Source organism: Podarcis melisellensis (genome assembly GCF_964234715.1).
Source record: "Podarcis melisellensis genome assembly, chromosome: 9".
In the NCBI taxonomy this organism is placed as follows: Eukaryota; Metazoa; Chordata; class Lepidosauria; order Squamata; family Lacertidae; genus Podarcis; species Podarcis melisellensis.
Window position 1 is genome coordinate 51,725,237 of NC_138541.1, and position 27,530 is coordinate 51,752,766.

General features: G+C 41.3%; 1 long non-coding RNA gene across 2 annotated transcripts in view; it reads right to left on the reverse strand.

The window, feature by feature from the left end:
• LOC309378443 overlaps positions 1-27,530 on the reverse strand; it is a 57,385-nt gene that overhangs the window by 18,141 nt on the left and 11,714 nt on the right. For both annotated transcript variants that reach the window (XR_014172078.1, XR_014172079.1), the window contains exon 2: positions 16,352-16,523. This is a non-coding gene — a long non-coding RNA (uncharacterized lncRNA). The remainder of the gene's footprint in view (positions 1-16,351; positions 16,524-27,530) is intronic.

Genomic DNA, 27,530 nt, shown 5'->3' on the forward strand with positions numbered 1-27,530 from the left:
ACAAAAGCTAAACACTGTGACATCCTTGGAAATAGATGGGAAACTTATTAACAAACCAAATGAAATAAGTAACTCTTTTCAAAGTTTCTTTAAAAAACTGTATGCACAAGGGCCTACAAACGAACAAGAAATAGAGGAATTCGTTAAAAAATATGGATTATCAAAGATTTCAGAACAAAACAAAAGGATTTTGAATGAAAAAATTACAGAACAAGAAATAGAGGGTGCCATCCAGAATATGAAATTGGGGAAATCACCAGGACCAGACGGTTTGACTGCGAAATACTATAAAGCTCTTAAGGAATGGTTAATACAACCATTGAAGGAAGTATGTAATCAAATATTAGAGAGGAAAAAGGCTCCCGAATCGTGGAAAGAAGCATTCATCTCACTTATACTGAAGACAGAAACTGAGAAACATCAAGTTAAGAACTACCGCCCTATATCACTCTTGAACGTGGATTATAAAATCTTTGCAGACGTTTTGGCGAAAAGATTTAAGAGAGTTTTGGTAGAGGAGATTCATAAGAATCAAACAGGCTTTCTCCCAGGGAGACACATGTCAGATAATGTGAGGAACATTATAGACATTTTGGAGTTGCTGGAGGTGGACATCAACAGAAAGGCAGTTTTAATATTTGTGGACGTGGAGAAAGCCTTTGACAACATTTCTTGGAATTTTATGAAGAAGAATCTTCATGGGATGGGGGTAGGCCAAGGGTTTGAAAATGGTATAGGTGCAGTATACTCTGAACAAAGAGCTAAACTAATTGTGAACAATGTGGTAGTGGATGAAATACCAATAGAGAAAGGGACACGACAGGGATGCCCTATATCTCCTCTACTTTTTATATCTGTCCTGGAGGTTTTGTTAAATATGATAAGAAAGGACCAGCTGGTTAAAGGAATACAGGTCGGAGCCAAACAATACAAACTAAGGGCATTTGCAGATGATTTAGTGTTAACCTTGCAACAGCCAGAAGCTAGTACCAAAAGAGTCTTAGAATTAATTGAGATATTCGGCCAGGTAGCAGGATTTAAACTAAATAAACAGAAAACAAAGGTGATGGAAAAAAATTTAACAAATGAAGAAAAAGATAGGTTTCAAAGTGAAACGGGGTTGGAAATAGCAAAAAAGGTTAAATACCTGGGGGTAATTTTAACATCTAAAAATGTGAACTTATTTAAAGATAACTATGAAAAATGTTGGTCAGAAGTAAAAAAGGATCTAGATATATGGTCTAGGCTGAAACTTTCCTTGTTAGGCCGAATTGCTGTTATCAAGATGAATGTATTGCCGAGAATGCTGTTTTTGTTCCAGACGTTGCAGATCCTAGACAAAATGGACTGCTTCAAGAAGTGGCAGAAGGATATATCTAAATTTGTCTGGCAGGGCAAAAGCCCAGGATAAAATTTAAGATTTTAACTGATGCGAAAGATAGAGGGGGCTTTGCCCTGCCAGACTTAAGACTTTATTATGAATCAGCAGCATTTTGCTGGCTGAAGCAATGGCTACTTCTGGAGGATACAGACATTTTGGACTTGGAAGGATATGACAATAGTTTTGGTTGGCATGCATATTTGTGGTATGACAAGGTAAAGGTGTATAAAAGTTTCAAAAACCATATTGTAAGGAAAGCACTGCATAATGTTTGGAATAGATATAAGGATCTATTGGAAAGTAAAACCCCCAGGTGGTTGTCACCAATGGAAGCAAAGGCAGTGAAAAAACTTAACATGGACTCTAATTGGCCCAAATACTGTGAAATCTTAGAACAAGATGGTGAAAAGTTGAAGCTTCAAAGTTTTGAGAAGCTAAAGCATAAAGTTCAAGATTGGTTACATTATCGTCAGATAAATGAGACATTTAAGCAGGACAGGAAACTTGGCTTTCAGAAGGAGAGGTCAAAGTTAGAAACAGAATTGCTAGAATCCAATACTAAGAATCTATCAAAAATGTATAATTTGCTGCTGAAATGGAATACACAGGATGAAACGGTGAAATCAGCTATGATTAAATGGGCACAGGATATTGGTCACGATATTATGTTTGCTGACTGGGAACAGTTATGGACCACCGGCATTAAATTTACGGCATGTACTGCCTTGAAAGAGAATATAATGAAAATGATCTATAGGTGGTACATGACCCCAGTCAAGCTTGCAAAGATCTACCATTTGCCCAATAACAAATGTTGGAAGTGTAATGAGACTGAAGGCACTTTCTACCATCTTTGGTGGACCTGCCCAAAGATTAAGGCCTACTGGGAAATGATCTATAATGAAATTAAGAAAATCCTTAAGTGGACATTTGTAAAGAAACCAGAGGCTTTCCTCTTGGGCATGGTCGGCCAATTGGTACCAAAGAAAGATAGGACATTCTTTATGTATGCAACTACAGCAGCAAGAATCCTGTTGGCAAAGTATTGGAAGACGCAAGAACTACCCTCTCTGGAAGAATGGCAGACGAAGGTGACTGAATACATGGGACTAGCAGAGATGACCGGCAGAATTCGTGACCAGAGGAAAGTGACAGTGGAAAAGGACTGGAGAAAATTTAAAATATATCTTAAAAACTATTGTAAAATTGTGGACTGATAAGATGTCAAGGGGTGAGAAACAAAGAATTACAGCTGTAAATGTTAAATCTTAAGTAAATTTAAAAGAGACTTGATTAAAATTGATTGAAGGGTTGCTTGAAAAAATGATAAAATAAGGATGTGGTGAAAGGAAGGCATGGGGAAGTCAAATTTTTGTTGTATGTTTTTGATGTGTGTGTGTTCTGTTTTGTATTGTCTTTTATATGTGTAAAAAACCAATAAAAATATTTTTTTTTAAAAAAAGGAAATCCAGTCGCTTCCCTGTGGCAGCCAAGAAGCAGATAAACAAGAAGAGTTCTTACCAAGTCTTTTATTCAATATTCACAGAAAGGCGTAGAAATGCCATCTCTCTTAGATAATGGCATTGCTCAGAGTAAAGTCCCACCTCCTCTGTCTCTCCTATTATATATCATCCCTGCATCAGCTGATCTGTGCTTTCTGCCTCTGAGCTTTTTGTTCTACTACTCTCAATGCACTCTGGATCCTGGGGTGTGTGTGTGTCAGGAATACTTTCTGAAGAGACTGAGTGTGTCAACTGTGTCCCCCCTCCTCAGTGCTTATTCTTCCTGCTGCTCCTCTCCCAAAATTTCCCAGCTTCTCCCCTCTGCAGCCTCTGTATTATGACCTTCTGCAAACTACTGTTGTAAATCTATACAGTGGTACCTTGGGTTACATACGCTTCAGGTTACAGACTCCGCTAACCCAGAAATATTAACTCGGGTTAAGAACCTTGCTTCAGGATGAGAACAGAAATCGCGCGATGGCAGCGCGGCAGCAGCAGTGGGAGGCCCCATTAGCTAAAGTGGTGCTTCAGGTTAAGAACGGTTTCAGGTTAAGAATGGATCTCCGGAACAAATTAAGTACGTAACCAGAGGTACCACTGTACTGTCCTCCTCCTCTCAGGAAGCTTGAGGAGTGGGGATGGTCCTCACCATTCCTCCTCAGTTCAGTCCCTGACACCCTCCCTCCTTGCTCCATCCAGCACTGAAAGGTTATCAAGAAGGTTATACATGAGGGAAAGATTTTCACTTGGCATCAAAAGGACAAACAGGGCGCCTGGCAAAACCATTGTTTAATAAGCAAACTTAATTGCCAAGGAATAATAATAATAATAATAATAATAATAATAATAATAATAATAATAATAATTTATTACCCTGCCCATCTGTCTGGGTTTCCCCAGCCCCTCTAAGTGGCTCCCAATAGAATATTAAAAACACGATAAAACATCAAACACTAAAAACTTCCCGAAACAGGGCTGCCTTCAGATGTTTTCTAAAAGTCAGGTAGTTATTTCCCTGGCATCTGATGGGAGGGCATTCCACAGGGCGGTTGCCACTAATGTCTTTCTGAGACCCATCTGCATGTGTGTTGTGGCTGCTGAGGACGGTGGAAGAATGCCAGGGCCCGCAACTGCTTCCCACCCGGGCAGTGGCGTAGCGTGGGGGTGCAGGGGGGGCCCGGCCGCACCGGGCGCAACATCTGGGGGTTAGGGTTAGGGGGCACAAATTACTTGCCTTGCCCTGGGTGCTGACAAACCACGCTACGCCACTGCACCCGGGAAAGGGGCAAGCAACCATTTCTGGCTCAAAACTCACACACTCCAGCTCCTTGTTTCTCTACAAGAAAGTATTGTGTGTATAGTTTTGTAACATGGCTTATGGAATTAGAGAATTAGGCAAATATTCCACATCATTTTATGAAAACGAATGGAAGAATTTGATTTTATATCCTTGTGTCAGGCACCTAGCCCTCACAAAAAGTCTGTGCAGAAATAAAAATAAAAGCGTACCATTTTCCTGCTGTTGTCAATATGTCAGACACTTAAATGGGTGATTTACCCATTATTTCTATTCGTTCCATTTCCGCATACACTATTCTTATCTTGCAATGGAAAGATAGAATGGAAAGATAGGGTTATTGCTGCTAAATCGACATGAAAGAACTAATTTAAGCTATGTATGGGAAGAAAAATGTCTTTAGCGTATCTGTGTCTTGAAAAGCACCTTAAAGGTACTAAAAATATGACAATATGCACTCTGGAATGTTCCGGATGGTCCAAATATATTGTTAAGATTCTAAATCATAGCGCATAATATAAATTACAATCTTAACTCAATAATAGTGTGCCAATGGAATAAGCTAGCATTCTTTTTCACCTTTGTAACAGTTATACTGTGTTACTGACTGAATATTTTCGGTGACGTTTTTCAGTGGCAATTGTAAAAAAAGAGGCCACTTTGGCAGTTCTGCTTGTGTGGTTGTCTAATAAGTAAGTCAGTTTTTCATTGGGATGACCAGAAATTAGGTTCTGGTCCAGCTAAAAATAAAAGCTGGGTTAAAAATTTAAGCTCCTTTTTATCTATAGATAGGGCAGTCACAAAACTGCATCATAATGAGCAGTCTAGGCAGCCAGTAGCAAGATGCATGTAGGGACCATAGTTTCTCAAATCCTGACACACAAGCTTCCAAACAAACCTTTCAACACAAACCAGAGCTTTCCAAACTGATGCTTTAATGTATTTTTAATCTCTTGTTGGAAGCCGCCCAGAGTGGCTGGGGAAATCCAGTCAGATGGGCAGGGTATAAGTAATAAATTATTATTATTATTATTATTAGTCTCGCGACACATTAGTGTGTTGGCTGCATTGTGTAGGTGTGTCACACAAATGCTCCCCACGCTCCTCCTGGGGCTGGAAAGGGGTTAGTTGAACCTCGGAGTGGCTGAGGAGACTCAGCCAGATGGACGGGGTATAAATTATTATTATTATTATTATTATTATTATTATTATTATTATTATTATTATGTTTGCTAGTAAAACTGAATTACTGTGTCTCGAAGTGATGCATGTCTAAAAAGTGTGTCACCACAATATAGACTTAAACCTCTGGGAGAAACTTTGGAAAAATGATTTGAATTTTACTGCATGCTACACATTGAAAGAGAATTATATGAAAATGATTCACATGTGGCATTTAACTTTGAGTAGGTTGGCTAAGATGTATAGAGCAGAATCAGATATGTGATGGAAATGTAAAGAAATGGAGTAAACATTTTTTCATATGTGGTGGACATGTAACAAGGTAAAGGAATATTGGGAAATGAACTACAATGAGTTGGAAAAATGTTTAAAATAACCTTCCCCAAAAGACTGGAGGCCTTGCTGATAGGAATAGTTCAGACAGAAATTACTAGGTGTCAGAAAAAATTATTTACGTATGCAACAATGGCGGTTTGAGTTTTCTTAGCCCCCAAATAGAAAGTAACGGAGGTCCCAGGCAGGGAAGATTGGCAACTTAAGATGTTTGAATATACAGAACTAGCAGGTTTAACACATAGAATAAGAGAGCAAGAAGAACATGTATTCAAAGAAGAGTGGAAAATATTTATTGAGTATATGGAAAATAATTGTATACAGTTGAAAATGCTGGCAGCATTAATATAAATTCAACAGTGTAATTAATATTTGAGTAATGTAAAAGTGGAGAATGATTAAAACAGTTAAAGTAAAATATGCAGGAATGATAGAAAAGCAAAATGAACCATGGAAGAAGAAGGGAAGTCACTAGATATATAATATTATGTAAAATATTTTATTTGAGATGTTAAATTGAAAATTCATACAGAAAGAAAGTGTGCGCATGTCACCAGCATGAAAATTTTGGAAAGCTCTGACTCAATCACTGAACACGTGGAGAAGAGGAGCAGGATCACACCTCTTTCTGCTCCACAGATTCATCTGAAGGTGTAAATTATAGATTTATTCAGATGAATACATAACAACTGGGGAAATTATATAAGGTCTTGCTCCTCCACACCCACATTCAGGGATTTCTGTGTGAACAGTTTATTCAGAAGAAAAATGCGTAATATTTTGTGAGTTGGAGTCACTAGGGAAGCTGGGAGGACCTCATAATCCTGGATACTTTTTCATCTGCAGTCCTAAGTAATTCACCACAAGAGGGACTAGAGCACAGAACTAGATAGTCCTGGTTCCTGTTTTCCCAGATGCGATCTGCTGTCATAGTCTCTCCAATAGGTCAGTTGGTAGAGCATGAGACTCTTAATCTCAATGCTGTGGGTCTGAGCCTGACGTTGGGCAAAATATTCCAGCATTGAGGAAGGTTGGACTAGATGAATCTCGTGGCCGTTTACAATTCTGTGATTCGAAGGCATTGCCTTAACTCATAAGGATATTTACTAAAGCAGTTGACTAAGCCAATTAGTTTGCTAAATCAATTAGTAAATGTCTGATAGCATTTATAGGAATCCGAGCATGACAAAGGTGAAAGCTTTGCAAGTTTGTATGTTTTCAGCATCAATACCTATCCTTTCGAGCAAATATTCAAGGCAGCTTACAAAAGAATGATAAAAATGGGAAACTTATTAGTAAAACAACAGAGCAATCTAAATAAGGCTAATGGGGGTAGGTGGAGGTCCTAAAAGGCAGTAGCAGCATAAATGAAAACTTTAAGATAGTACTTTGCAAAAGCTAACTTTCATAGTCATAGTGAGGGAGAGGGCTTAAAATTGACCATACTTTGGGTTGATCAAACAATTTGGACATATACAGGCAAAAACACATAATGTTAAACTATCTCAACATGCTATTAATTACTAACCTATTTATATAAGGTGTCCCACCCTAGAAACCTGAATTCTGCTGCCATTGGAATATCTATTTTCCAGTTTTGCTTTCTATGGGGAAGAAAAGTAGCTTGTAGTATGTCACTCTAATTACCCTAATTTAGCAACATAACTGCAACATAAATTTAACAGAAGGAAGAGGGAGGGAGAATGTTTTCTGTGATCCAACTTGGCTGTCACCTCATAAGCAAACAATCTTGGCACTGGAAACTGCAATATAAAATATGTGTGTTTATTGATGTAGGGGAACAACTTGTGGCTGCTTTTTTTGAAGATCTGCTAGACGTGTTTTATGTTTGAGATATTAAATGGTTTTTGCAATCCTTCCTAGTATGTTGCTTCTGGGTCAAAATTCAGAAAAAGTGAATTAATTATCAATATACTTCACACAATTCCCCCCTCCCTCTCATTGTTCATCAATTTACAGGGGAAATTACAAAAAAAATGTTTTATGGATGCATAATCATGACCAGCATTGAATAGAAAATCTTCCAGCTTTATCTTCTGTCTTGGAATGAAAAGGCAGTCAGAGTGGAAATGTGTGCATGGGAAAGTGATGTAGATCATGGCTGCTGGTCTTGTCATAACTTCAAATCATTGGTTATAATTTCTGCATAGGGGGCTTACATACATTCTTCCCAGGATCTGAAGTCTTTGAATGCATGAGCTGTACTTTCCATTGCTGCAGGGTACTGTACTGATCACACAGGCCAAGCCTACACAACTGCCCTATAGGACACAACCAAAAGACAATTGCTGCCATTCACAGAGGTCAGTGTTATATATCCTTATACATTCATACCTCGGGTTACAGATGCTTCAGGTTGCATTTTTTTGGGTTGCGGACCGCCGAAACCCGGAAGTACCGTAACGGGTTACTTCCAGGTTTTGGCGGTCACGCATGTGCAGAAGCGCCGAATCGCAATCTGCGCGTGCACAGACGCAGGTTCTGAACACTGCGGGTTGTGAACGTGCATCCCACATGGATCACGTTCGCAACCCGAGCGACCACTGTACCTTGGGACTTACACAAAAGTCTTGGGCCACTTCTTGGTATCCAGTTGTAAGGATCCTGTTCAGGCCCCCTAGACACCTTGCTTTCTCTGTGCTTTCTCTGTGTTTTCCTGTAACAGGTAAGGTTAATAAATACACATTGCCATAGACATTTTGAAGCAGGGCTGGGAGACCTTGGGCCTGGGGGATGAATGAGTCATTCTCTGTCTCTCCAAAACATTATCCTTTCCAGGCTTCAGGCCTCACCAACCCTGATCAATACCTTCTGTGAGTGATTCTGCCTATCTGGAAAGTTTCCTTGAACTGTAGTAATGCCTCACATTTGCCTGGATAGAGGATGAAGGTGTGTGTGTGTGTGTGTTGAAACATCTGATTTTTTGCTTCTGACATACCACTGTCATGTGGACTCTGGAAGTCTGCCCATGAAAGGGTGTGGCCCTTGAATTGAAAAAGACACACTACACATTTATGAAGAATCAGAGCCACATTTGCCACTGCAATGCAAAAAAGTAAATCCATTACAGCCCTCTGTTTTGACCCTGTGGTGACCAAAACGCCATGCCATTGTGAGAAAATGAAATCAGTGTGCAAGCTCTGCTGAACTTTTCAACTAACACAATTATATTTCTTCTGACCCATTTTACTCTATACTTACTCACATATTGCTTTGTGACCTTTATTGTCATGCCAATTCATTGAAAATGGCAGCATGAAAAGTGTTAGGCCGCTGCAGAAACTTCAGACCAAGCACATAACAGATTTCATCATTTTGTTCTTGTTTTCCGAGACAAATCTATATGGCATTGCTGTCATCCCAGTGCAATGAAAATGAAATCAGAGCCCGAGTGTTCAAAAGCTATAGAAATATAAGAAATAAGACAAGCATACCAGTGCATGAAAGGAAATGAGAGTGTTATGATTTATTAGCCATATAAATTATAAATAAACAAAAGCAGCATTTGTAGTTTTGGTGATCAATGGTGCTCATGGCTGTCTTAGGGTCTAGGATATTATCCCAGTGTGGGAAAAGGTTCAATGTGCATATTGATGGTATGTATGTAGAGCTACTCCATGCAAGGATTAAACCAAGTCCCCTCCTAGTATGGAGGATTTTTATGAGCTTTCAGCACTGTGTGCATGGAACCATTTCTCACACTGTCTGCATGCATGGGCAATGGGGCAGCATTTCTGCTGTGGCTGTTGGGGACATGACCATAGCATGCATTGACTGCAGGTGGAAGGTTAGTATTCATGGCCCCATGACCCCAACCTCTTTCCTTGTGTTAGAGATGGGGGTCATGTGAACCTCACTGTCAATATCACTGATGATGTCATGACAATAGTATTGTTTCCATCAATGGTGATAGGAGTTGTCCAAAATAACTGATGAGCACAACGTTGGGGAAAGCTGATCTAGTCCAGTCTGTTTCCAACAGCAGCAAACTCATTTAATAACAACAACAACCTGGATTGCCCCAGCCATTTACAATGGCCAACAAGACACTGTTGGAAGCTTGCCATAAGGACAATGAAGGTATTGACCATCCCTTGCTGTTTAGCCCAGGGTTCTGGTGCTTGAAAGCATTATTCTCATTTCTTATTTTAATTAATCAATTTTGTTGTGCATTCTCTTGATTCAGCAAGTCCTAGGGCAGTGTTGGCCAAACTTGGCCCTCCAACTGTTTTGGGACTACAATCCCCATCATCCCTGGCCTCTGGTCCTGTTAACTAGGAATGATGGGAGTTGTAGTCCCAAAACAGCTGGAGGGCCGAGTTTCGCCACCACTGTCCTAGGGCAAAACATATTAAGCATGGATTGGAGCATTGCAGCAATTCTAGAGAATTCTGCCACCATTGTTACATACCATGGGCTAGTAGTCTAGTAATCCATCTACAGTCCAGGGTCTAGAATCCTTTTCTAGAGAATCAAATATTCTGTGCTGTTTTTGGAGTAGCTATTTGTGCCAATTTCTATAAAGAGATGTGGGAGATGACTGGAGGTGAATACCTTGGTAATGAGAGTCAATCATAATAATGAAGTGAGGCAATCTCCAGGGTGTATATACCACTTGCATTTTCTGTGCAGGTTTGTGGTTTTGAGAGAGGCAAGTACCTACAGCATCCTTGAACCACATTGCTGGTGCCCATCACCGAATGACTTGCTCCTGCCCAGAGGGTAAAGTGCCTTTTACATCAGGATGCGTATTAAATGGAGCAAGAGGAAATCCAAATCTTTGAATTTGGCAAATTAAGCTAAACTGATGCTGTATTAAAAACTCATTTAAGTAATTTGTTATTTGAGAACAGAAAAAGTAGCTATTAGATAATCCTTATACTTTCTTTTCTCAGTCTGCAATTCACAGTGGCCTAATTAATAAGCACAAAGATGTGAATTGCTCAGATTTAATAAAAGTCGGAACATTCTCATTGTTTCCAGAATAATGATTTGTGTGTGCCTTTGATGACTTGTTGTAACCTGGTTACCACATTCTTCAGAAAAATCTTCTGAACTTTGTGGATACTAATCCATATAATGACATTACTATTGGGAGACTTGTGACTGAAGATAATTTGCAGGGGTTTTTTTCTGAGTAATTTGCTAATCACACGTATTTTAAAATAGCTTTCCAGAACAGAATGACATGCTTCTTCTTTTTCTTTCCTTTTAAGATGTTCTGTGATTTAAAATAATGGTTTAGGTTGGGTTTTAATTTCCACACAGTAGCAATTTGTCTAGTTAATAATATTCTTATGATCAGGGCTTTTTTTCTTTTTAAAAAAGTTTAGGGGTACTCTCATTCCGTCTGAACCTCAGGAAACACTGTGACAGGAAATGAGGCCGCCATCAGCGGTAGCAACAGAACTAACAGTTCACCATGCTAGAGAATAAATTATTTTTTTAAAAAAAAAATTCTCAGTTTCTTCTCCCGTTAGGTTCACAAAATGTTTAGGAGTATGTGTACCCCTTCATCCCCCCCAGAAAAAAGCGCTACTTATGATGCAGAAGAATGAGAGCCACAAAACTATTTTGGATACAGGAGAGGCCATGTCTCAGTGTCAGTGACCATACTCTGCATATAGAAGATTCAGCCTCTGGCATCTCCTTGTGGGGTGAGAAATACCCCTGTCTGAGACCCTAGACAAACACTGTTAATCACTGTAGAAAAAACTAAGCCAGTGGGGACCACATGAGGCAACTTCTTATGTACATTCAGTCTTCTATAATCTGGGGCTCTGCAGGTGCATTCGGACATGCATGTCCATCTCTGAATGATTGCTCAAATCTTGCACATGCATTAACCCCTCAAATCCCAGATTCAACTGCATGCGTACACCCTGGGGGCTGCTTTGAATGCACAGTCCTGGCCAGATAATCAGTGATAGAATTAACAACACTGCACACACAACAAGGCCAAAGAAATGAAAATTTTGATTATTCGAGTTAATTGTCCCTGCCCCCTGTACTGCTCTAGTTAGGTATCATTATACATATACTAAAGGAGACTTCCACACATGCAATCCTAGCTGGATGCAATGTTGTGCACATAATTCCCCTGACCAGTCTAATAGCTCTACCACCACATAATGGCGTTCCACATGCTTAGCCCTATAAATATATGTGATATCCTTCCAATCTGTTACTTGGGAGGTGTGTCATGACTAGATTCAGTCTCCTCATCACTTCCTTTCCCCACCAACATCCCCATGGTATGGTTCTGTCTTCCCCTAAAGCAGGCATGGCCAAACTTGGCCCTCCAGCTGTTTTGGGACTACAATTCCCAATCATCCCTGACCACTGGTCCTGTTAGCTAGGGATGATGGGAGTTGTAGTCCCAAAACAGCTGAAGGGCCAAGTTTGGCCATGCCTACCCTAAAGTGTTGCCCACACATAGCCTAGCTGCTACAGTCACATGTTCTTGGACCACAACTTTGCATCATTATAGGGTTACCACCTTTGATTGGGCAAAATATGGGACAGGTCAATCAGGAATTGTGGGGCTGGCTAAAAATTACTTTACCTGGTGCAGAAATGTGTATTTAAAAGCATTGCCACACTGGAAAAGAAACTATTGCACCCCACATAAATCTCATTTTCCAAAATAGATATCATAAATACAATCAGAGAGCAAGAATTTGAGTCAACTCACCACCGCCTTTGCAAGGAAGGTATTTGGGGACAAGTGCTCTCACATTTTAGCTGCTATGCTGCGCTCAGTGGTTTCTTTGTCATCCAATCTTGCTCTCCTTCCTCCTCGCTGCCTGTGCAAACTCTCCAGCAGATTGTACAGACCAGGCGCATGCAAAGTGCAATGCCCCTCTCTTGCTCTATGCCCCCCTGTCTCTGCTCACAGATCTCTCCCCCCTCCCCGCTCTTCACTGGACAGACCAAGCCTATGCAACCTCTTACTCTCTGTGACCCATCACCTGCCCACACAAAAACTCTGCCTCTCAAACTCCTCCCCCAGCCCCACCCCACCCTCTGCCCACATCCTGCGATAACCCTCCTCATGGACCCACCCTCTGCCTGCACAAACTCCTGCTCAGGGTCTTGCTCTCCTCCTTCCATCAGGCCTACCCTCTGCCCACACAGTTTTTAGGAGGAAGAGAAGGAAGAGCTTGAATATGTGAAAAAGGGGCATCCTATTTGAAGTCCAAACAGAACAGGGAACATTTTTCTCCAAAAGAAGGATGATCACATTTTTCTAGGGATGTGTGTCAACCCTAGTACATTGAACCCATGCTGTTGAGCACTGCAGTCACCATAGTTTGTCCACATAATGCCCTGAAAAGTGTATGGACAACATCGGATGACATGAGCTTTGTGTTCTAAATTTGTCTCTTATTTGCACTCTACAATTGTTCCAGAGTGTTGCAATTAAGCAAATGGTTCGAGCAACAATTAAGCAAATGGTTTGATATACCCAGCACCACATGGCTATGCTGACACTTAACAGTCTAGCTAAGCTGGTGAGGAGGTTTAGTCCATCGAAATCATCACGGCAGTTGTGCATTTTGAAGGCCTGTTTCTAGGCATCTGTTTGTTTGGCCTTAGAATCTCTGGCCAAAGCCATGCAAGCCCATGCGTGCAGCTAATGTGCCACATTGCATCATGTTTCTTTTAGATCTCTTTCCCCTGAACCCCATGTCTCAAGAGCACATCATATTTAATAGCTCAAATGCATGCAGGAGAGTAATACCAGATGACTTTCTTTTTATTTAAAGTTGAGGTTGCTGGGCAATTAGAGTGTTTTGCCTTCCCCTCCTTGCTCAGTTTTGATGGAGCCTGGTGACCCTGTGCTTGGCAATGTGTCGGATGGAGTGAACAGCCTATAACAAATTGAGAGGCACTCTCCCATCTGCTAGGCTCATAAACAAGCAGATAGAAAAGAATTCTTTCCATGCCTCCTCTCAGGAACCAGCTTGACCGTGACAGGAAGATGGGCAGTAACCAGAGCTATGAAATGCCAGTGGGGAGGTGGGATGAGAATTGACCATTTTCTACACACAACCATTGATTAAATGGCTGTGGCTGAAATGTTGAGAGCCCCAGGATGGCTAGCTGGACAGCTGTCATGTCTATGGGAGTATGGGAGGAATATTTTTTCCATCATTGTTCTTAACAGCTATAGAATGGGAATGTGCCCAAGACATCAAGAATTGGCTTCATTTCCTAGCTTACATATCGGCCTGCTTCTGTGGGAGGCAGCATTCACTCATTATTATTTTTAGTAGTTCTGGATGCTCTGAGGATTAAAATGGTCCAAAAGCTCTGGGACTAAAGATAATTGAAGATAACTGAAGAAACGGAGTAATTTTCAGGGAGGGATGGGAGAAGATTGTGAAGTAATAAGTAGGATTTGGATGCTAAATCAGGTGGATATTTATCATTTGAAGTATGTGGGGGGGATCCAATTCATTGAATATATGGGCCTTCCTTATCCAAGCAATTGCCTGCTTGCAAATCCTCTCATTAGAATATGCCTTTTTATCGATTGGAGTCAACAGAGGTGGTGTTTGTCATTGTGTTCTATTTTCGTTTTTGGTTGTTGTTTTTTGCTACTACATGCATTTTTCTTATATATTTCTTTTCCTCTTATTTTGGTACCACAAACAATTGTGGCTTTAGAAAGATTTCTCTAGGACAGGTATTAATCACGGCTTGGAAATGGCAGTGAGAAGCTGCTTGGCTGTTTCCCCGAGGAGAATTGAAGACAGAGATCATGTGTTGGCCAAATGACTATTTGACATCAACCACTGACTCACTTTGGAAAACAGTTGGGAAAATGCCAAAGGCTTTGGCTGCACTTGCCTGTTTCCAGTATGGGCTAAGATGATGCAAAGCAAATGTGGATGTCCTTTGAAAAATAAAGATTTTTTTTTTTAAGTGACTCATTTTGCAGCAAAGCTGAATAGATAGATGCTTGTGGCCTATTTTAATAATTTATTTGGAACTATTTTTTGGCTTGTAGCCTTTTTTTTTTTTTTACTTCACAGATACGCCCACTGGAATGCAAGTTAAAGGTAATTAACATCATGACTCTTTAAAAATGTACGTTGGTGCTAAATTAACTAAAGCACCGTGGTCACTTTGGCCTTCTCCTCCATCTTTGTGAATTACATGGGTCTTACTCCTGAGAGGACAGCTGGTGCTTTCAGTCTTCAGTTAACCATGGCAGATAATCAAGGCTTGAGGATCACTCTAGATCAAACAAACCCACAGTTTTCCCTCAGTATAAAGAGGTAATGAGAGGTCTAGGGAGCCTGGGAGGTTGCCTAGAGCAAACCATACCATAGCCTCCAACTTTGAATTTAAACTACTGGTTGCCTCCTCCCATCAATCAGTTCTGAAGGAGAATTTAGGCAGATCAGCCATTCCAATTTGCCACAGAGTAATGTCTTCTCAGTAGTTTGACTCTGTGAGCCTCCTTTCATCTGTTCATGACTAGCCCACAACCAAAGGAGGCAAATGGTCTCCGGGTGTTGTGAGAGGAAAAGCATTTGAATTTTGGAAAGGGAAGAATGTTTGTTTTCCTAGAGTTCAACGGTTCCTTCCAACTCCACAACTCTATGATTTCTCTCAAAGAACAACTGTGCACCCCCCCCTCAACAATTCTCTCTCTCTCTTTCACCTAACCTTTACACTGAGATGTTTGCCTAGCGGTAATGGAGTGAAAGAAAAGCGCATAGGAACTTGGACGACATCAGGTGAAGGAGTGACAAGGGACAAATGGGCTGATTCCTAAAATATCTCCTCAGGAGACAAATTGGCAGCAGCCACTTTGCTTTCTTACGGCGCACCCAAGATAGCAATTCAATAAACTTATATGAAACCCACTTCAAGACTCATAGGTTGATATCCAACTAAATCGTAAACAGACCCATTAAAGTAAATGCAACTAAGTTACTTAACTCCTTTGATTTTGATGAGTCCACCCTGAGTATGGTTTACATTGGATATCACACATTGTTTCCTATACTTATAAGTAAAATAGTATTATTATTATTTTTAAAAAAACCTCACATCTTGCTTAAAATGTAGTAGTGGTCACATGAAACCAGATAATATTATTTTGAGGGCCAGATCTAAGTCAGTTAGCTGTCCATTTTTATCCCATAAGCATGGAGCATTTAGATTCTTTCACCTGCTTTTCAGCAGTCTTCTTTTCTGAATATAAATATGGGAGTGGGCTGGAGTCATGGTCAAGAATGCCTCAGTTTTTTTTTTTTTTTACACTTTCCACTAATTACTAATTGCTAACATTACTACTACTACTACTACTACTACTAGTCCACCCTTCACCAAATGTAACCCAGGGTGGGTTCCAAAAATATCACAATTAAAAACAACATCTATCCTCATTAAAATTGTAAAGTTGAAACCATGAAACCAACAAACTTGGCCATACAGAGCAACAGCATAGGTCTTGCGAAGCAATTTTGCCAGAAAATATGCAAGGTTTGCCTGTATGTTTTCCTCTGTGTGGCTAATAACAACTGGTGGTGGTAAGGATTTGAATTATGAAGCCACAGCACAGATTAGGTGACCACTTGTCTTTGTTAAAGGGGAAAAAAGAGGAAAAGGAGATACCTTTTCACCTCAGCTGTCACGTTGCCACCATTGGATCTGGAAGAAGGCCAATGGTCAATGGCTCTCCTCTATTGTCATTCCTGTCAGGAGATCTGATAGTGGATGTCCTGTTACACTTATAGTTGCATTTCATTGCTGCATCCTCGCATCTCATCCTCACAGTTTGTATTAACTATTTACAGAATAATAATTTTTAAAAAATGAAGTCATAGGAAGAAACCCCAAACCAGCCAACTCATGCACAGTAGGGCTGCCTCCTTTAATATTTCATCCAAAAATATTTGGATGTTTTCATCAAAAAGTATAGATATCTCTAAGAAACGTAACACACTTGAACTTCCCTTAAAAAAGAAGGCATTTTGAACACTTTAATCCTATTCATCACATTGAAAGATGCACTACCTATGGAGGAGGAAAAGCAAAGCATGTTTCTTTCAAATGAAATGCTTTTTAAATGGAATACTTCACATGCGTCTATTTGCATTTTTAAAAATATATATATAGCACTTTCAAAGATAATCTTTACAAAACATGCTGCACTTTGCTTATCATCAAAAGACATCCCGCTTATAAAAAAGGACTGCTTTTTCTTTTTCTTTAACCCACACATTTGTCATTATAGCAGGCACTAAGTGGTTATGTAGGACACAAATCACCCACCAATATTGCTTCTTTTTTAGAAACTGCCCTTCTTAGTGCTTTACCTTCAAAGCTTAGGTGGACTCCAATATTTGAACCCTAATTTAAAGAGACACTATAGCCAAGTGATTTATAACTTACCCCATTTTATAGGGAATTTTACCCACATGACAGATAATTCTCTTATAATAATTCTACTGATATGCAATTATGTACACTTGGCTTTGCGACACCTTTGTCTTCGAATCTGGAAGTAAACAGTGGAAAAAAATTGGATAATGGCTCCATAGCATGAAGTGAACAGTCTCAATTTTGTGCAATCACATGGTATTTTAGAAGGAATAATACTAATACTAATAATACTAATACTAATAATTTATTATTTATACCCCACCCATCTGGCTGGGTTTCCCCAGCCTCTCTGGGATACATTGTAAGGATGGGGGTGCAGTGGGTGTGGCTCACCCCAGGTGTCACCACTGGGGGGGTGACAAAATACCGGGCAGCACTCACCTTGTGGCCTGCAGTGCGCCCGAGCCACACATCTTTCCTGGGAGGCTCTGCATTGCCCCCAAATGGTCCGCCCGCTGCCTCCCCCCTAGCTGTAGGGTGGCTGAGTGGGAGGAGGCAGGCAGACTCCAGAGGCCCCACCCCCTATGGGCAGCTCGGCCCACCTCTGGATGCATCGCCTTAGGTGCCCGAGCGGCTTCCTCCACCACTGATTGTAAGCCATATAATTTGTTACTCGTACCCAAATTGCTCTCCTTCATGTGGTGGAAAGAGAGATCCTTTCCCACGTTGTGGTGGACAGTAGGATGAGTAGGACAGTAGGATGAGTAGGACCCTGTTTTAGATGGGGTCACACTCTCCCTGAAGGAGCAGGTCTGAAGCATGGGGGTTAAGTTATGTCCATAGACTAAACCAGACCTCCCCGACCTGGTGCCCTCTGTAAGCTTTGGACAACAATCCAATTCACCTCAACCAGCATGGGCAAGCGATAAGTGATTGTGGGAGTTACAGTTCAAAACATCTAGATAGCACCAGGTTAGGAAAGAATGGACTAAACCCAGTCATAAGTAGTGCTACCACTGCAATGTCCTGGTTTGAAAACATATCTTGTTATTCATAATATAATGATCACCTTCAATCCAAGGCACACATGCACTTCTATGAGTTCTTCTTTAGCTCAGTTTGTGATTAAAGCCAGGGGGTAGAACTTGTTTCTGTTTCTCTCTCTGTCTCTCCCTGTCTGGCTCCATTTTAATTTACTTGTCCTGAATATCCTCCCTTTCTGGTCCCTGCTACAGCATGTCCCAAACTCTAATGGACTGAGTTAATGCAGACCCTAGGAAATGTAATTTTCTCAGGTCACCTGAATTCCTTATATGGACACCAGACATCATGGGAAATAATATTTCCCAGGACGCCAGGTGCATGGAGAACTGACACGGCAACATTCCAGTAACTGTCTGTTGCTGCTAGCCTGCTAGGCAAGTTGAAAGGTGGATGGGGCAGGCTACATAAGCTTGTGGATACAAGTTGAGAACTCTTCCCTTGGTCACATTTGGTGGGGACGTGGGAGAGGGATGTCAGGATTCACAGAATGCTGTGTAAGTAAGCCTGGTCAGAGAGAGTGAGTCTTCCTATTTGCCATAAGGTGCAGCCAGGGACTCTGTCTGACTGTATGAACTGCTTCTGTAGATATTTGTGTATACAGTGGTACCTCGGGTTAAGTACTTAATTCATTCTGGAGGTCTGTACTTAACCTGAAACTGTTCTTAACCTGAGGCACCTCTTTAGCTAATGGGGTCTCCTGTTGCAGCCATGCTGCCGGAGCCCGATTTCTGTTCTCATCCTGAAGCAAAGTTCTTAACCTGAAGCACTATTTCTGGGTTAGCGGAGTCTGTAACCTGAAGCGTATGTAACCTGAAGCATATGTAACCCGAAGTACCACTGTATATAGCTCACAATAAATAATACTGCACTGAAAAACCTGGGACTCTGAGCATTTCTGCTAAAGCACCGCAAGGAATTCGCGACAATTCCAAATCAAGACGTGACAAGTTTTTCCATTTCTAGTCACGACGAGTCAATACTTAAATTATAATAAAATATATGGTAGACTATATAAAGCCTCACTATTACAAAAAGAGGACACATATTTTTAAAGCAGGAAAAAGGAGTTACTATATAGTGGGCTTTTTTAAGGGGATGATTTTTGAAGAGGACAATTCAGTGTTAAGCAATGTATAAATTGTTAAATCAAATACTGTAGTTTACCAGGGGTGCCTTACCTATCCATCTGTCCACCTACTCATCTTTTATATTTTAACACCATCACACAGGAGCCTTAACTGCTGTGTGTTGGTTTTGCAGAAGGAGATTCTGTGGGTTAGAAGAATGATTTCATATACTCTTGGCGGCCAAATATCAGAACTCCACTTCCGTGAGAACAGCTGCTAAAGTGACTGTATCCTTTACCCCTAGCCAGTGAGGTTTGGCTGAGGAAACAACTTCCTGGTAGGTATTGCAGCTCTCTGCTTCTTCAACCACCCCTTAGGTATTTTGGCTAGAGATCACACAGTGCAGGTTTATTGCTAACAATGGGTGTGGAGTCATTTCTGCATTTTTCATATCCTGTTGCCACTCAGTAGAACACAATCCACTTCCACTATATTTTTTACTCCTGTCTGCCTCGAGGGATGGAAATGGAGAAGCACTGACCTATAAATATTGGAATTCCCCTCTGCAGTCGGTGTATTTTCCATAGAATACAATACTGTGTGCAGGGCTACTAGCAATCGTAGTTTCAGGGGGTTTTTTTCCACATGTGCAGCTTAAATTGGTGAACCGATTTATAACAAGCCAATTTAAAACTGGCATTGGCTGGAATGGACACAGTGGTGCTATTGTGTTCAGATCACATGATTCCTCTTAGGAGCACATATATTTATGACCAACCCACTAGATGAAATTTGGTTGAAGCTTCATTGGTCGCCCTGGGAGATGACATGTGCAGGGAAAGGAACAGGGAGACTGCAAGCTTGTTGGTTCTTCTGAATCTCTCAGCAGTATTTGATGCTATCAACTTCCAGATTACATGTCCAGCATAGGATTTATGGACCACTGCTCACTGATGACTCAACTTCCATGCCACAAGCAGATTCCAGATAGTGCTGGGGGAATTATGGTCAAGCACCATGACACTTGCATTATAATGTTCCCCAAAGATTTTCTCTTATCCTCCTTATTGTTTAATATCTACATTAAGCCTTTAAAGCACAGATGGGAAACCTGTGGACCTCCAGAAGTTGTTGGACCAATTCTATAAGCCCCAGCTAGCATTGCCAGTGGCCAGGAATAGTGAGGGTTGCGCTCGAACAAAATCCATACAAAGTACCTGAGTACCTAAGGAAGGCATCTCCAAACTCGGCCCTACAGCTGTTTTGGGACTATAACTCCCATTATCCCTAGCTAACAGGACCAGTGGTCAGGGATGATGGGAACTGTAGTCCCAAAACAGCTGGAGGGCCGAGTTTGGGGATGCCTGACCTAAGGGCTGGTATCCTCCCTTATGAATCTGCTCACAATTTAAGCTTTGTCTCAGATAATATTCTCTAACTGCTTTTGCTAAATAAGATTAGATAGGTCACCCAACCAAGGAGAGGGCCTTCTCAGTGATTCCAATCAGGTATGCTCTTCTTCAAAAAGTAAGGGAGGCACCAAATCGAAACTGTTTTGTTCGCCAAGTGAGGAAAAGCTACCAAGTCCCTGGTAGCTTTTAAAATTCCTCTGCTGCTGTTTTTTAATTCTTAATTTAATTCTTGTTCTTTCTTTTTAATTTTTCTTTACTCTTTCTATTCAGAAGGTCTTAATTATTAAATTTCCTTATTGCTTATTCATTTTTACAAAGGGGGAGAAGCAAGAAACATAGCAAGGAGTGGTTAATATGTACACATCCAGCGATATGCATTTAGATTTGTTTCGGATAAAGATGGGAATTTACGGCTTAAACCAAAGGTGTCATTGGCAGAGATGAAGTTGAAGAGACTTGATAAAAGATGGAGAGGGGGTGCTCTAATTACATGTTCTAGGTCAGAATTCCAGCAAGGGAGAAAGAAGATGCCACAGGTGTAGGAGACTTTTGACCAGGCAGAGGGCAGAATTTAACTGCTCCCCTCTCACTCCTTTTATTGGCCATCACATGCAACCCTTCATAGAAGTAACTGCTTGAAACACTGCTCAGCTAATGATTCTGGTTGCCTTTGCTGCTAGGCTGAATACCTGCCACTATGCTTGCTTCACATGTTATTTACATAAGAGATACATTTGTGTAAGGCTAAGGTGAAGTCCTCCACTGCTGATCTAAAATGATTTAATTGAGCACTCGTCTATCAGGCATTCTAAATTAGCTGTCACTTGTAGAACGGGCTTCGAGAAGGTCACCCGGCTCTTTCAAACATGGCTTCTGACTTGAAAACACCAACTATGATAAATTGCTTGATTTATGTTTTTCTGTTTCTTTATGCACTTAGCTACCTTGAACACAATCAGGGTAGCCTGTGACCGCCAAGCTCATTTGAGTCTCAGCTAATCCCTTTATCTATTAAACCCACCAGCTTTCTGCATATGATCTTTTCCTCCTTTAAAGGATCTCTCACAGGCAGCACAGAATGGGCATTGATGATGAAATGCAACAAACTCTTTCTAGAGTTTCTGCGACATGCTTTCTAAGGCTAGGTTCCTACAAATAATACAGATTTGTGCAAATACTCAAGGTTAGTCCAAGGATTGTCACTCTTTATCTATTACTATGTTAATATCCTTCTAAAAGCAATGTTGTCCTACGGTGTAGTTTCACCTAGGGATAGGAGCGGAATTCAATTCAATTTACATTTAAAGGCAAGACTACCTCTTTTTCATGTTCCAAAACAATATGTCAACTCAAACACAACCATCCTCTGAAATCCACGCTTCTCTGAATTTTGTAAGGCAGTTCTCCAGTCAAGTAATGTTTACAAAGAATGCATATACTAGGAGAAGGTGTGCATAAAAACACATATATTAGTGAATATAGTATTGAAGGTGCATTATAACAGGGGGAAATGGCTTTTAAGAATTCACAGGCTAGGCAAAATTGCATAGGAAAATGTGTATATTAGGAGAAATTAATAGCAAAATACTGATTTTTCACAAGGACCAATGCAGAAATGTGGCGAACTGAACTTCAGTCTGGAAAAAAATGGGAATCCAAACTGAACGATTAGTTCGACAGTTCCCTCTCCAAAATAAAAAAGTAAAATTAAAGGAGATACACAGAAACACTTTCCATAAATGTGCAGAGGTGAATGTGGGGCTGAAGAGGCTAGCCCCACATGTCACCATCATTGTGTATCGTTGTCATGCTCCCCTGATTATGCCTGATGTTCATTGGAAATAGTTCAGTTGTGATTTGCATGTCTAGACCTTGACAGTCCTCTCCAGTTCTTTGATGTCCATCTTACAAATTTAGCTCCAGCTCTCACACTAGCGGCTGGTGATGCTCAGTGTATCTTCCTACTGAGGAAAGGCTACAGAGCCTGGAACACTTTTTTTTTTAGTTAAGAAAAGAGATGGTCAAAATTTCAGGGGAGAGGATAGAAGTGTTTATATGATGATGAATGGTGCAGCCACAAGAAACATTTTCGCTCTTTCTCATGATGCTGATCCTTGAGGTCACCCAATAAACTTGATTTGCAATAGATCCAGAACCGACAAACAAAAGTACGTCAAATAGTGCAATAACTAGCACAAGATGTGCTGATGCCAGTAGCTTAGATAGGTTTCAGAATCCTAGTGCTATTTTGGAGGTGTTTATGAATCAGCTTAGTTCTCACTTTCTCTCAAAAATTGATAAGTACAAGTCTCAGTTAATCAACACATCGTATTTTTTGATTTTTTTAAAAGAAGAGAATTTACCCTTTACAAAAATAAAAAGAAGGATTTTTTCCCCAGCTATCATATTTATAACTCACTTTATTAAATTTGTGAGAAAGGAATCATCCTCTCTCTTCTTTCTCTTTCTCACATACACAAACACCTACACACCTATCCTATCTTTCAAGAAAGAGTGAGAGACACCTTTGGAAAGGAGCATAATATTTCTCTTCCTGCATCATTAGGAAAATGTACAATGTGCACATTTATAATTCCATTAGAGTTGGTCCACAGGTGAACTGCAATAAGAAAAGAGTGCATAGTTTTCTCTCATCTTTTCATAAGATACAGAGCTAAAAGCAAAAAGTAGCAAAAAGTAGTGTACTACCTTACAGATTAGCAAGCTTATTATGACATGAAGCTTTTATGCACAAGAATCCACGTGTCAACTCACTCGGTAAGTAAGTGGATATAGAGAGGGGGAAGTAGAATGTAGAATCAAATGCCAATGAAATGAAGAAGAAAAAATACAGTCCACGACAATTCAATCAGAGCTGAAATGTATGCCAAAATAACCACAGTGACCATTTGCTATAGCAACAAAGTGATGAACACAACCATTGTTTTTGTTGTAATTGACTAAAATGGCTACCCCTCTGGCAGGGTGAAGGGTGTACAATCTCTTAGTTATACTTAGTGAGATTCAACTAATGCATCACACTGGTGCCAGGATTCCTGCTCATACAGCACAGCTCCTCCTTCCCCATCCTTTGTGCTCTCCCCAAATCTCCTCCAGAGAATGGAGAAAACACCAGAATGAGATATGTTTTCAGTAGCATGCCATAGCAAAAGAAATGGCTTTGAGCCTCTTTTCTGTACCTTGCTTGTTTGGTCTGGGGCAGACTTCGGTCTTCCAAATTTCAGCAGCACCCTATGTGAGGCCAAAATGCGGCATCTTCCCATCTCTTGCCTTCTGTTCTGCTCAGTTCACTATGTCATAGTTGCAATGCCCTGTAGCGGCCCCTAGGCTTGGAGCCCAGTGCAGCAGAAATGGTTGCGCTGTCCTAAATCTGCCTCTGGCTTGGTTTTAGACACAACTTGGCACTGTTTTTTTGCCAATTAACTACAAAAATTAAACCTTTTGTTTGAACTTTGGTTGTGTTAATTAATAAAATAACAGATTCCTGTGTGAAGGCTATAGCTTCTCATTTATAGCCAGCATGTGAACAACATTTATAATTGCATTCTTGATATTGTCCTAATGCACGTAGATGAACAAATTTTTATGCAGAGGACAAATGGATTTTGTTCCCTTAATGTTGTTCTCAGTGAAGCTGCATTTTAATTGTAATCTTTTGAACTGCCCTTGTATATGTTGACACTGCTTGATTTATTTTACAGCTGATAGTATTCTTGCCATCGCCAGCACTCAACATGTGTCAGTGGGCCTGGCATATCATTGCTCTCTGATGATGTACTGATCCAAAAATAATAAAAAAATTCTCCCTCCGTCTAATAGTTATGGTGTGATACTGGAAGTAGGGTCAGGTATATTACATTCTATCCTGTTAGTCATAACATGCCGCTGCTGGATTTGCAATTAATCATTTTGTGGATTCGTGTGAGTGCCAGTTTGAACAAAGAGCACATTTCCCCGAAGTAAATTAATGCACATCTCATAATTATAAGTGTGAATGTCTTCTTGATATTGGATTTTGACTATGACTGTTCAGAGAACTGGGAACAAAAAACACATTCACTTTACTGGAGGGTGGGGAAGAGAGATGAACATGTGCATGTTGATTCTAATAAAAGCAAGCCGGGAAGGGCTGGGCGATGGGCTTCGTGGGGCGGTGAATGCTTCCCTCTGTGAGGGAACATTCCCAGATCTGCTGAAAGAGGTGGTCATTAAACCGCTTCTTAAAAAAACATCTTTAGACCCGGCCAGTATGGCCAACTATCGCCCAGTCTCAAATCTTCCATTCTTGGGCAAGGTGATTGAGCATGTGGTTGCTGAACAACTCCAAGCACGCCTGGAGGATGCAGACCATTTGGATCCCTTCCAATCGGGATTCAGGCCTTATCATGGGACTGAAACTGCCTTGGTCGCGCTGGTTGATGATCTCCGGCAGGCTAGGGACAAAGGTGAGAGTTGTTTCCTAGTTCTGCTGGATCTCTCAGCGGCCTTTGATACAATTGACTATAACATCCTTCTGGACCGCCTAGAGGGGCTGGGAGCTGGGGGCACTGTTATACAGTGGTTTCGCTCCTTCCTCCTGGGCCGTGTTCAGAAAGTGGTGGTAAGGGATGAGTGTTCAGACCCCTGGGCCCTCACTTGTGGGGTGCCTTAGGGTTCCATCCTCTCCCCCATGCTTTTTAACATCTATATGAAGCCGCTGGGAGAGATCATCAGGGGGTTTGGACTGGGTGTCCATCAATATGCAGATGATACCCAGCTCTACCTCTCTTTCAAATCAGAACCAGTGAAGGCGGTGAAGGTCCTGTGTGAGTGCCTGGAGGCGGTTGGAGGATGGATGGCGGCTAATAGATTGAAGTTGAATCCTGACAAGACAGAAGTACTGTTTTTGGGGGACAGGGGGCAGGCTGGTGTGGAGGACTCCCTGGTCCTGAATAGGGTAACTGTGCCCCTGAAGGACCAGGTGCGCAGCCTGGGAGTCATTTTGGACTCACAGCTGTCCATGGAGGTGCAGGTCAATTCTGTATCCAGGGCAGCTGGCTACCAACTCCACCTGGTACGCAGGCTGAGACCCTACCTGCCCGCAGACTGTCTCGCCAGAGTGGTGCATGCTCTAGTTATCTCCCGCTTGGACTACTGCAATGCGCTCTATGTGGGGCTACCTTTGAAGGTGACTCGGAAACTACAATTAATCCAGAAAGCAGCAGCTAGATTGGTGACTGGGGGCGGCCACCGAGACCACATAACACTGGTCTTGAAAGACCTACATTGGCTCCCAGTACGTTTCCGAGCACAATTCAAAGTGCTGGTGTTGACCTTTAAAGCCCTAAACGGCCTCAGCCCAGTATACCTGAAGGAGCGTCTCCACCCCCATCGTTCTGCCCGGACGCTGAGGTCCAGTGCCGAGGGCCTTCTGGCAGTTCCCTCATTACGAGAAGCAAAGCTACAGGGAACCAGGCAGAGGGCCTTCTCGGTAGTGGCGCCCTGTGGAACACCCTCCCATCAGATGTCAAAGTGATAAATAACTACCTAACATTTAGAAGACATCTTAAGGCAGCCCTGTTCAGGGAAGTTTTTAATCTGTGATATTTTAGTGTATTTTTGGTTTCTATGGAAGCCGCCCAGGGTGGCTGGGGAAACCCAGCCAGATGGGCGGGGTACAAATAATAAATTATTATTATTATTATTATTATTATTATTATTATTATTATTATGACTGCTTTTCAGAAATTTCTACAAATATCCTGAACTAAAATAAGCAGTCACTGAAAACTGTATTTGTAAGACAATGTTTGTTTAAGATATCATTGTTGATACATTGTTTTTTAAAAGGCATTAATCCATGAATATTATTTGTTATTACTACTATAACTACTACAAATAGCTCCAGCTCACGGCAAGAGAACTTCAGTGTCCTACTCCCTCAATGAATCTAACCCCTGACTGCTATTGTAGCCGCTCCTCTGCCTTAACACTACTTCCCATTCAGAGCCAATGAGCAAGCAAGTAGTGAGCCTCCTTCTCCTTCTGATCACTGCTGTCATTTGCTTAGTCATTCCTTCTTAGCCAGATGGAAAAGGAAGTGAACAAACAGTTTACTGTGTTAAATGCGATGAGCAGGTCCAGGGAGCTTCTGTGGGTGAGTATCCTGTCGGAGTGCGGGCCCTCAGCAGGTGCCAGATCATAACAACCCCTTGACAGTTGTCCAAGTTGATGACTTGCCATAGCATGTAATATTGGAAGCAGCCATTTAAAAAAGTTTTGAACTAGCAAAATGGTTTCCATTATGACAGACACTGATTGCATTCAGACAGTATTATATTCCCTTCCTCCAGTGTTTCCTTCCCTGGTGTCAGGAACGTGGCTCACCAGAACGCAGGGTAAGGGTCAGACTCAGAATTGAGCTAAGTAAAAGAGGGACTGGCTCTTCAAATGAGGGCTGGCTGACAGAGTCAAGAAAAGGCAGTTCAACCCCCCCCCCCTTCTTGAGGAAGACACAGTTGGCTCTCAAGAAGAGTTGGAAGGCAGCCAGAGCATTGCTAGGCAATCAGCAGATAAGCAGAGGTCTGAGACTATGTCAAGCGAAAGTGGGGAGGGTGGAGGCCAGCTTCTCAGTCCCTGTTCTAGGAGACTGGATAAGATCAGAGGGCAACAGAAGGGCAAGAGGGGAAAGGTGGGAGTTGGCGTCCTTCCTGCTGTGGGAGGGGTGAAGATTCAGATTGATCTACTATCATCAATGTGAGCAGGAGAGAAGCCATGCTTTGGATGTGTTTTGATGTAAATAAACATACGTAAAACTGCCAGAGAGTCATTACTTCTTAGTGGGGCTTGCTTACCTGCCAGAGATCATCACACCTGATAAAATCAAATGAGTGCCGAGGAGAGTGATGGCTGTCTTTTATGGCCTGGGAGTGGACTGGAGTGAAA